The 10,544-nt window shown below is 53.1% G+C and overlaps 1 pseudogene; it reads left to right on the forward strand.

Moving 5' to 3' along the window:
* The first annotated feature begins 7,862 nt into the window (after positions 1-7,862).
* Positions 7,863-9,526, forward strand: LOC123393266 (annotated as a pseudogene).
* Positions 9,527-10,544: the final 1,018 nt, after the last annotated feature.

The following is a 10,544-nucleotide window of genomic DNA, read 5'->3' on the forward strand; positions in this document are numbered from 1 at the left end:
GGAGCTAGGGCACAGCATGGGGAGGCGCAGGTCACAGAAAAGAATGTGTGCAAAGTACAAAACCTCGAAATATCACTTGTGTTGAGCAATTACAGGCATTTCAGTACTGCTGGTTGGAGCCCAAGGGGAGAAGTGGGACGTGAGGCTGGAGAATCAGGCTGCTGGATCTTCGGGCACCTGGGGTGCTGTGTGAATGTCTGGGCCTTGGGGAGCCGTTGAAAGCCAGGGTGCACAGCTGGCGGCCAGGGGGCTGTCTGGAGACCAGCGATCCTCCAGGAAGCCAGGATTGTATTAATCCTGGCCAGAGATGAAGAAACCTAATCCTGGGTGGCGTTGGGGAAACAGAAGGGGGCAGAGTCAGGAGGTGTTGAAAAGATGGCACAGGACAATTTTCCATCCCACAGCCTGCCTGGCGGGACAGGGAGCTCGTGGCATAGGTTCAGCACTCCTCTAGAGGAGGGAGAACAGACCAAAGGGGAAGTGCCCTTCCCCGCAAGGAGGAATGTCTTAAGATACAAAAGAGCTTCTAGGTGGCATCAGGATAAGGCAGCCAAAGGGAACTGGACAGGAGGCGACAGCTCCTTGAGCTCTTCCTTGTGCATCTGGGCAAGATGGATTCCCACAAACCCTCCTCCACTGTACAGGTAAGAGTCGCCCAGTAGAGCCCCTTGTGGCCACATCCCGGTACTACGGGCTATTGCTTGAATGGTGGGAGCCAGCACTGAGGCTAAGGGGCAGTCCCCCCCTCCCTTTGTCACATCACCATTAGCCTAATGTCAATCCCAGAGTTGAGGGGATGGGTGCGTAATGTCTCTCAACCAGGCTGCATGGCTCCCAGGGCAGGGCAATGGCAGAGTGTGGAGTGGCCACAAGACGGGTACCCTCGGAACGTGGGGGTTCCGACTCAAGGGGATAATGAGTGACCATCCAGAACAGGGGTAGGGTGGAATTAGTGTCACGGTCTCTCTGCAGCCTAGAAGTCATTCGAGAAACAGTTGTTGAGAGCTCCTACTATGGGCAAGATAATTCATGTATACACACACCTACCAGGAACGCAAATCAAAGTGCGGCGGTGGCCTTGGGTAGCGTATAGAAAGAGGCATCGTAGAGAAGGGAAGGTCTGAGCAGAGAGATGATGGAGAAAGAGGAGGACCTGGGAGCTTGGGGGTCTTGGGCGATGTTTCTAGATGACAGACAAGAACAGCGCGCCCAGGATATCGTGTGTTTAGGGGATAGGGTGGGGGAGGGTAGCGGGAAGGGGGTGAGGGTGTGTTGGGAAATGAGGCTGGAAGGGGAAATGAGACCGCGGCATAAAGCAGAGACCAGGAATGCTACATAAACCCCTGGGCCCCGTGATCTTCGTTACTGCAAATGGGACCTGTAATCCAGAAATGAAGGGCACATAGAGCTGGAATTTCCTGGAGCAGAAGAGCAAGAGAACTTACAATGTGTTACGGAAGTTCATGTTTTCCCACACTCTGTGAGTGGGTGTTTTCCCACAGGTGTGCTGAGGAAATGATACCACTCAGCTTGGGGGCACCCGGAGGACCCAGCCAGTTGGCTTTGGCTGCCGGGAGCCCCATGTGATACGCCAGTACGCCATTCCAATGTTGCCGTTTCCTGCATGTGCCGTGACCTGCACAAGCTTGGGAAAGATCTTTGTAGAAATGCCCTTGCGTGCGCACAATACAGTTGGCCTCGAGGAGCCTCGGAGAAGCACCTTCCTTGGAGGGCTGGCCTCTTTCCCCCAGTTTCTGTGGCTGCTGACCACGTCGGCCCGGTTTCTTTCTCCCACGGACATAGTCACGGCCCCAGCACCTTGCCATACGCAATTTACAGGAGATTAAAGAAGGAGAACTTAAAAGCCTCCTGTCTATTACATTTCATTTAATTTTAAAAATTAATTAAAGTTTTTCATAAAACCTTTTAGAAAGTTAAACGAGTTATTTCAAGAACTATCCTTTGCTTCGAGAGCATGCCCTTCCTCCTGTTGTTCACATTTGAGCTGGAGATAGAACATCATACGAGAAGCCCCTCCCAGGTTCTCTACCACCACCCGGGGGAACCATTACCCTAACCTCTGACATCGGAGACTCATTTTGCTTCTTTTTCCACTTTAGGTGAATGGAATCACGTTGTATGTATTCTTTGACTCCGGGTTCTCTCCCTCAACAGCAGAGTCATGATTTTTGTGGCAACTATTCCTTCTCACAGCTATATTTCATTACAGATATATTTCATATTCGACTATTTACTGATTCATTCAGCCTTTGGTGGGTGTTCGAGTTACTTCCACTTTGGGGCTAATAAGAATAGTGCTGCTATGAACATTTATATGCAGAACTTTGGGTAAAAATATACATACATTTCTGTCAGACATATAGAAACGGAACTGAATACACACATATGTTCAGTCCCAGATGCTAATTCCAACAGTGACTGTCCCATTACTTTGCGCTCCCACCAGGAATGCGTGGGCGCTCTGCTGTTTCCCATCCTCGCCAACATGTGCTGCTTCTCACCTCTTTCCTTCTAACCGATCTGCCGGGATGGGTGCCTTTTGTCCCTTTTGTCCCATAAAAACACACTTTTTAAAAAAAAAACATAGTACGGTGACCTATAGAAAATGGTAACTTTGTGGTAATGTCCTGGACAGGCAACGTGAGAAGTTGGCCTCCCAATTGTTTTGAAATCTCACACATCTCTGAGCTCTTAAAAGCCTTGTTCATACATGTTTAAGGGTTTCCCGTTTTAAGGAAGCTTGTATTTTTAGAAGCCTCTCCTGCCATCCTTTTGCTTTATAACAAACGCCCCCCCCCCCAAAACTTTGTGACCTAAAAAATGATATCTCGTAGATTGCTCTACATCAAGAATTTGGGCAGGGCTCCACTGGGAGCGGTTTCTTCTGCTCCTCATGGTAGCAAGTGAAGTGAACCAGCAGTCAGGGCTGGCGAGTCCAATCTTCACTCACGAGTCTGGTGCCTTGAGGGAGATGGCGATAAGGTGGGGTTCTCCACAGGAATGCCTACACGCGGCCTTCCTCATGGTGCTCACGGGTAGTCAGATTGGCTTCCCTCAGAGCAAATATCTCAAGATAGCCAAGTGGAAGCTGCTTCTCCCTGAGCCTCTGAAGGCACCCAACGGAACTGCTGCCACATTCTACTGGCTACAAGTGAGTCAGAAGGACAACCCCGGTTTTAGGGGAGAGAAAATGAACTTTTCCTTCTTCACAGGGCAATGACAAGACCACATTGCAGAAGCACGTGGGGGCGGCGATGGTATTGTGGCCTTCTTTGGAAAACAAGACTTGCCACTCCCTCACCTCCCCTTCTAACAATGTCCGCCAGGCCAGGATGTACCTGAGGAGCCCTGAGGTCATTGTGCCACCTCCAGGTTTCCTACCTTCCCCCTCCTCAACTCCCCTCTTAGGTTCTTCCTTCGTTTTACTTTATTTTCTTACCCCTTTCTTGTCCTCCCCCTTTCAGTGAATTAAACTCACAAGAACCCGCACCGGACGACTCTCGGGCCCCTTCTCCCTATCCCTCGCCACATGCCTTCAGGCTCATTGACCCCCGGCAAAGAGAGACAGTACTGGGACAGCTAGAACCACACAGCATGTCAGACCCAGAAGGATCTTGACTAATCCCAGATGTACTTTACATATGAGGAAGTTGAGGCCTAGAGAGGAGAAGGGCTTTCCCAAGGTCAGCTGCAGAGTTCTGGCCAGCACAGCAAAAGCCTAGTCCACAGTGGGTCTCAAAGCAGAAAAGCAGATCTACAACTTTTCCTTCCATTTCTGACTTCCTGGAACTAAAGCCATTTGTTTCTGTTTCTGGTCCACTCCCTCAACTTCACGAGGACATTTCGGCCTCTTGGCCAAGGGGCAAAATCAGAGAGGTCCGTCCCAGCCCTGGCCCGGGACCCAGCCTTCAGAGATGGACAGGGGGTCTTGTGGATGGACCAACTCAGGCTTAGGGCAACCAGACCCCCTCCAACCGACTGACTGGACCCAGACACAAGGGCTCCTTTCTGATGTTGAAATCCAAGAACCCTCTAAACTTGACCAGCAAGTGGCAACCAGTTCAACCAAGGCGCCCTTGCTCTTTGCCTGCACACAAAGGTATCCGTACCAGGCTAGAAATAGAAATGGGGTGCTCTGCCGCTAACATCTCTCTTCGGAGAGAGAGTAGCTTCATTCCAGGTTCAGACTCCTGTGCACATGAATGGGAGCTTGCTCCTCTGAACTCCTGCACGGTTCAAGCTAACCCCTGCGACACCAGTGTCCTGATTTTGCTGCTTTGCTTGCACATCAGGGACACTGCCCAATCTCTAAAGATCCACTTGGTGATAGCACCTGTTTACCCCCACTTTCAGGAGATAATCTAGTTTCTCTAAGGGTGGTGTGTGGAATTTCTCACATTTACCCTCTGGTTGTAGGTGTAGGTGCCACCCATCAATCAGCTGTTACGAAAACTCAAGACCGTTTTTCTCAGCTGCCACCGACAATGAATTGGAGGGGAAGGAAGTGGGTGGTGGCCATGGCCAAAAAAATTGATCCAAAAAATAACACTGGATATGGTTATTGGAACTGAAAGCTCCTTTTACCAAGTGCATTAAAAGCAGTTTAATTTTCTGCGGCCACGTTTGTGTTTTGATCCTTGACTAAAAAAAGATGACTATGTATTTAGCATCAAGTTGTTTGGTTCATCTTGTTTCACATTCGACGGAGAGGGAAGGTTGGGAGGATCCGGGAGAATTATTTGGATGGGGCCTCCGCCAGAATCAGACACGGGCTTAGCCAGTGTCCTTCCATGCGGCCGCCTCCTGCTGGGGTGGTGACGTCACACTGCAGGGCCTGGAAGAGTCCAGCAGCCTCTCTCCTGACCTCACCCTTGTCCCCTTGCCTCTCCCTGACATCTGGCCTGACACACCTCTTTCCGAATCGAGCGTTCTAAAGGATTCTGGCCCCAGGGGACTCTGGAATTAAAACTTGCACTTTCTGCCAAGAGCTAAAATGCTATTTTCCATCTTTATCCCACTTTCTCCCCATGGGCTTGGAACAAACCCTTGAAACCCAAACCCATATTAAGCCTTTCCTCTCGCTGCATCCCCTACTCTGGTTGTGCTCAGTTTCTCTGTGTGTTCACGGATCTGCCTGAAGCCGGGACTCCGAAGAAGCCAGTTTTGCCCATTGAGCATCCTTCTGTGTTCTCATAGTAGCTCTAACCCCAGAAGCGTCTCAGTTTGTCTTCTCAAAAACTGCTCTCAGGAAGGAAGCTGCACCGACGCTTGAAGGGCCAGCGGAGGACGAAGGATTACAACAGCTACGATTTATGGAGCTCCACGATACGCTCAACACTTCACGTGCATTATCTCGTTGAATCCTCACGGCAGCTCTTACCCCATTTTATAGATGAGGAAATGGAAAGCTGAGTCACGCCACTGACCTTTCTAAAGGGTTCCAAGCAGGAATGGATATGTGCATTGTGGAAGAGAGAGAGAAACTACAACATCAAGTTTACCATCGTACCCATTGTAGAGAGAGTGAAACTCAGTACGTTCACAATGCTGTGAGACCACCCCACTATCTAGTTCCAGAATTGTCATCCCCACAAAGGAAATCCCGGTCCTGTTCATTAAGCAGTCGCTCCCTACACTCCCCTCCCTCCAGTCAGCCTCTCATGTAGCTATGGAGTTGCCTCTTCTGGAACATTTCGTCTCAATGAAATCACACAGTATGTGGCCGTTTTGCCTCTGGCTTCCTGTACTTAGCATCCTATTTTCAGGATTCATCCCTGTTGTAGCACGTAGCAGTACCTCATTTTCTTTTCACAGCTGAAGAACATCCCTCTGTATGGCTAGACCACCTTTCATTTGTCCTTTCACCTGCGGATGAACACGTGGGTGCGTTTTAACAGAAAGACCTTGGTTTTCAAGGAATGAATCCCAGATGTCGGATTTCGGGCAAAACCTCAAACCGGGAGATACGAGACTTGGGAGCAGAAAATCCTTCTGGAACTTTCAAGCAACAGTTTGGAAATCACATACTCTGCGGCTAGCTGTGTGGGAGGGGCAGTAAGGCAGGAAGGTCAAGGGTACTTGCTCCCCACAGGTGTTGCTGCTTCCAAAGCACTCCTGTTGCCCAGGGAGGCTGCTTGGCAAGCTCTTGGAATCGCAGATGACATCTCAGCACTCCCCCCGCGACCCCCACTTCCTTTCACTGGAGGAGAAGGGACGAAAACCTGGGTGGGGGTGGGGGTCTTAGGAGACAATAACCAGGTTTCCACAGATGGGCTGCTTGTGGAAGCATAAGCGAGGGGAGGAACCAAGATGCCCCCCTGTAACATTCTGCCCAGCCGCTGTCTGAAGTGGTGGCGTCTTAGGTTCTCTCCAGAACACATACACACGCAGGGAGTCCTGCAACTTCCGACAGTGCCGCAGAAAGGTCTTCAATCAGTCTGGTTTAAAACCTGTGGCTGGCCCAAGCTTTGTGGAGCGAAGTACTATGGTGGTTCCCAACAAGGCTTTAGGATCCGATCGCTAGACCTGCCCGTGAACATGGCCTCTACGACCATTAGTTCTGTGAAGTTAGGCTGATGATGTCCCCTCACTCTCTTCATAAAACGGGGCAGTGGGAACCGTACCAAACCTGATGGGATTCTCATGGTCGTATGCGGAGAACACGGCCTGGTGCCTAGGGGAGGCCTTTTTTGTTTTGTTTTGTTTTGTTTTGTTTTTTAATGATTTTATTTATTTGTCAGACAGAGATCACAGGTAGGCAGAGAGACAGGCAGAGAGATAGGGGAAAGCAGGCTTCCTTTGGAGCAGAGAGCCCGATGTGGGGCTGGTCCCAGGACTCTGGGAATCATGACCTGAGCTGAAGGCAGAGGCTTTAACCCACTGAGCCAGCCATGCGCCCCACAAGGGAGGCCGTTTTTAATGTCATCATAAATGGCTCTTAATGGCTGCTAGCAGCCATGTCTACTGCAATCTTATGAAGGAACAGGCTAAGGGTCAAGACTGCCAATTCTGGGTTCTTGGATAAAACGAAACCAAGAGCTCAAATGGTTCAAGCATATGCCATATACCCTGCAAGGGCATAGAGATGGATGGTGCCTCCTCCATCCATGTGGGACCCCTGCCACAGAGCCAGCCGAGAGCCGCAGGAGGGGGGCTGCACACTCTGCCAACCCATCATCTTATAGTAATTCCCATGGATTTTGTCCAGTTGCTAAATCTTCCGAATTTGGAGGAGGGGAAAAAAAAAATTCCCCACACAAAATTGTTCCATTTGAAGACATTTTTATTTGGATACCTGCCTGGGTCCCTGGCAGGGTGGGCCTGTCCTCTGTGGGGGCAATGGGACATTTGGGGGGAGGATGATGGCCCTGCCCTGAGGGGGTGTCACTAAGGGGTATGAGACAGCGTGACAGGTCACAGAGGGCAGCAGAGTATAAATAGGGCCGCTCAGGGGTGCAGGCTGAGAGAGTGCTTAGTCTCTCACCAAGACTTCAGTTTGTACTTCACACTACAAACTGCAAGCTCTTCTCGTTTTTTTAGACTGAAATCCCAGCACCCACCAGCGTCCCCTCGGTCACCCTCAGATCCCCCCCACCCTGACCCCTGTCTCTGGGAGGTTCTGAGACAAAGCGGGGGCCTGTGGCCTGTGGCCTGTGTCCTGTGGGGCGCGGGGTGGATTTGGGACCCCTGCCCACAGAGCCAGCCGCGTGCAGCAGGAGGGGGGCTGCACGCTCTGCCAACCCAACAGAGGTCGAGGAGGAGGAGGAGCTCCAGGGACCGGCCCCCAGACCAACGCCCACCCCTCGCCGGCCCAGCCCGATTGTGCTACCAACTCAAAAACAATGGAGTCTCTGACGCCTTATCACACCGCCCACAGCGCCTCCAGGGTGGGCCTGTTTCAACACACCGCCATGGGGAAACTCCAGCGACAACTGCGTAAGGGCGAATATGACCTGTTTAAATACGCACCCATGCTCGAAAGCGACTTTGTGCAGGTCACCAAAAGAGGGGAAGTCGTCGACGTGCACAACCGAATCCGAATGATGACCGTGGGCATCGCATCCACCAGCCCCAGCCTCCCGCTCCCAGATGTCCTGCTGCTGGCCCGCCCGGCCACCGGCTGTGAACAGTACTCCGACCAGGGCCACGCCACCAAGGGAAAAGGCCGCAAGGCTTCCACCACCCTGGAGCTCACCAGGCTCCTTCCCTTGAAGTTTGTGAGGCTTTCTGTTCACGACCGGGAAAAAAACAAATGCTTCGCCTCAAATTCGCCACCGGCCGCTCCTGCTACCTGCGGCTGAGCCCCCCACTGGATGCACAGGAAGACCTCTTCCCCTACTGGGAGAGCATTATCCAGGTACTGAGGCCGCCGCCGGTGCCCACTCACAGCAGAACCGACGCCGCCGCTCGAGCAGAGGACATGCTGGACATGCCTCTGCTGGAGGACGACGACGGCAGGAACGCAGCAGGCGCAGATGTCCAAATAATCGATCAGGACCAGGTCAGTGTCCGGAGCCTCTCCGAGGGCTCTGAGGTGGCCGGGGCCACCTCTGCAGCTTTTGCTGGCGGGGAACAGACCACCCAGGACCCCCCAACAACCAACAGCCTGCCCACCTTCGCTGCCCCCAACTGCCCGGGGCTCTGCAGGGAGTCGGCAGCAGGGGCCACGTCCGAGGCGGCGGCCGCCGGGGAGGCCGCGGCAGCCGCGGCAGTGGCGGCGGCAGGGACAGCAGCAGAGTTCGCAGCGGGGGAGGCCGGCAGATGCCTGGCGTTCGCCGGGCCCGGAGCTGCCGGCAAGCCTGCGGGAGAAGCCGCTCGGGACGCGTCGGAAGGCCAGCTCCTCTGGGACGCGCCGAGCTCGGCGGGCAGTGGGGAGCCGGCGGGAAGGCCGCCCCGCAAGCGCCGGGAGGAGGAGCGAGCCCCCCGCACTTCCCGCCACCGCAGGCCGCCGCCGACAGCCGCCGCAAGGCCCGGGGGCACAAGATCGCCCCGGCGGACTCCAGCCGCTCCTTAGGCAGCCACAGAGCCGCGCGGGAGCACAAGGAGGACAAGGGCCGCAGCAGCCCGGCGCGCGGCAGGCGCGCCCCCGACGAAGGCATCAGCCACGCCCCCAGCGCCAAGGACTCCGGGACCTCCCACAAGTCGGGGCGGAGCCTCTCCGGCGGCAGCTCGGGCTCAGGCACCACCATGCTGGGCAGGATCCGCAGGTTCCTGAGGAACCTGAGAGTCAGCCTCACTGCCTGAGGCGCGCGGCCTCCCCACACCGCAGAGACGTGCCCATGGGGGAGAAGACTGCGGACACGAGCGGTGTGGTGTGGAGGCCATCGCCCAGGCGGCGGCGAGCAGCCAGGGCTTGGAGAGCGCAGGGAGCCGGACATCTGAGGTCATGGGGGGATGGAACTTCCTAGGCCCAGATATTGGGCCGCTGGGGGACCTCTCCCAGGACACATTGAACAAAAATAAAATAAAAAAATTTTTAAAAAATGGCATGCTGCATTGTGTTTGAATTTCTAGGTCCTGCAGCCCAGTGGTGACCTCACAGGGGGGCTGCCACCTAAGACCCAAGGGTCCAGTCGAGGACCGCCCCCCACCTCACACCCATGCTCAGAGCCAAAGCATCCTGCCTCAAGGCCTGTCTGGCTTGTTTCTCCGGGCCACAGTTGAAAGTATACTATGGCCCAGAAAGCTCCACCTCCCCCATTTCTCTAGTTTAATGAATGTTCCTAACCCCTGAAGGTCCATAGACAAAGAACAGGGACAGAGAAAGAATGGGGCGGGGGGGACTCCTCCTCTTTGGGGATCTGCCAGCATCTGCCAGCAGAGGGGAGCAGCAGCCTGTGCTGGCAATATTCTCAGCTAGACTGAGAACCTGTCTATACCCAGGGTATATACCAAGGAAAGAACTTGCTAAGGCGCTGAGAACGTTTATAGCAAAAAGTAGCAAAACACTGCAAGCAGCCCAAATTACTATCAGCACCACTGACAATAGAGTGGGATGTGACAGAGATAGTGTACAGCTGCATACCCCGGCCTAGCATAAACACCGATTCTGTGGCTGTCCCCTATTCCACCTGCAGAATAGTTCCAGAACAAAAAAAAATCGAAAGTACATGTGGTAAAACATTTTAAAAGTACATGTGGGACAAAACACAAGGGAACAGTACACGCAAAATTCAGGACAGTGTGAAAAGGCAAGACAAGATCATGAGGCGAAGACCGGGCTTTCAGTGCTGTTGGAAATGTTCTGTTGGGCCATCAGATCTCTGCAGTCTGAATGGTCCGCGAAATGCCGGGGCGGTTATGATGAAATTTCTGCTCCAGACATACCAACACCTTCCCTTACGTTTTCACTCTTATGTACGCACAAAAGTGTTTGTCTTCTGTCTGGAAGGTCTGGTCTCTTTAAATTGGGTTCTGGGTTCTTGGCATAAATTACCGACGGTACATGTAATCTCTGTTTTACACATAGGAGCACTGAAAAGTGAACTTGTTCCTACGGCACAGTGGAACCTTTGCAGAACAGT

The sequence above is a fragment of the Mustela putorius genome, unplaced genomic scaffold, assembly GCF_011764305.1.
Source record: "Mustela putorius furo isolate JIRA1106 unplaced genomic scaffold, ASM1176430v1.1 tig00000785_pilon_pilon_pilon, whole genome shotgun sequence".
Classification (NCBI taxonomy): Eukaryota; Metazoa; Chordata; class Mammalia; order Carnivora; family Mustelidae; genus Mustela; species Mustela putorius.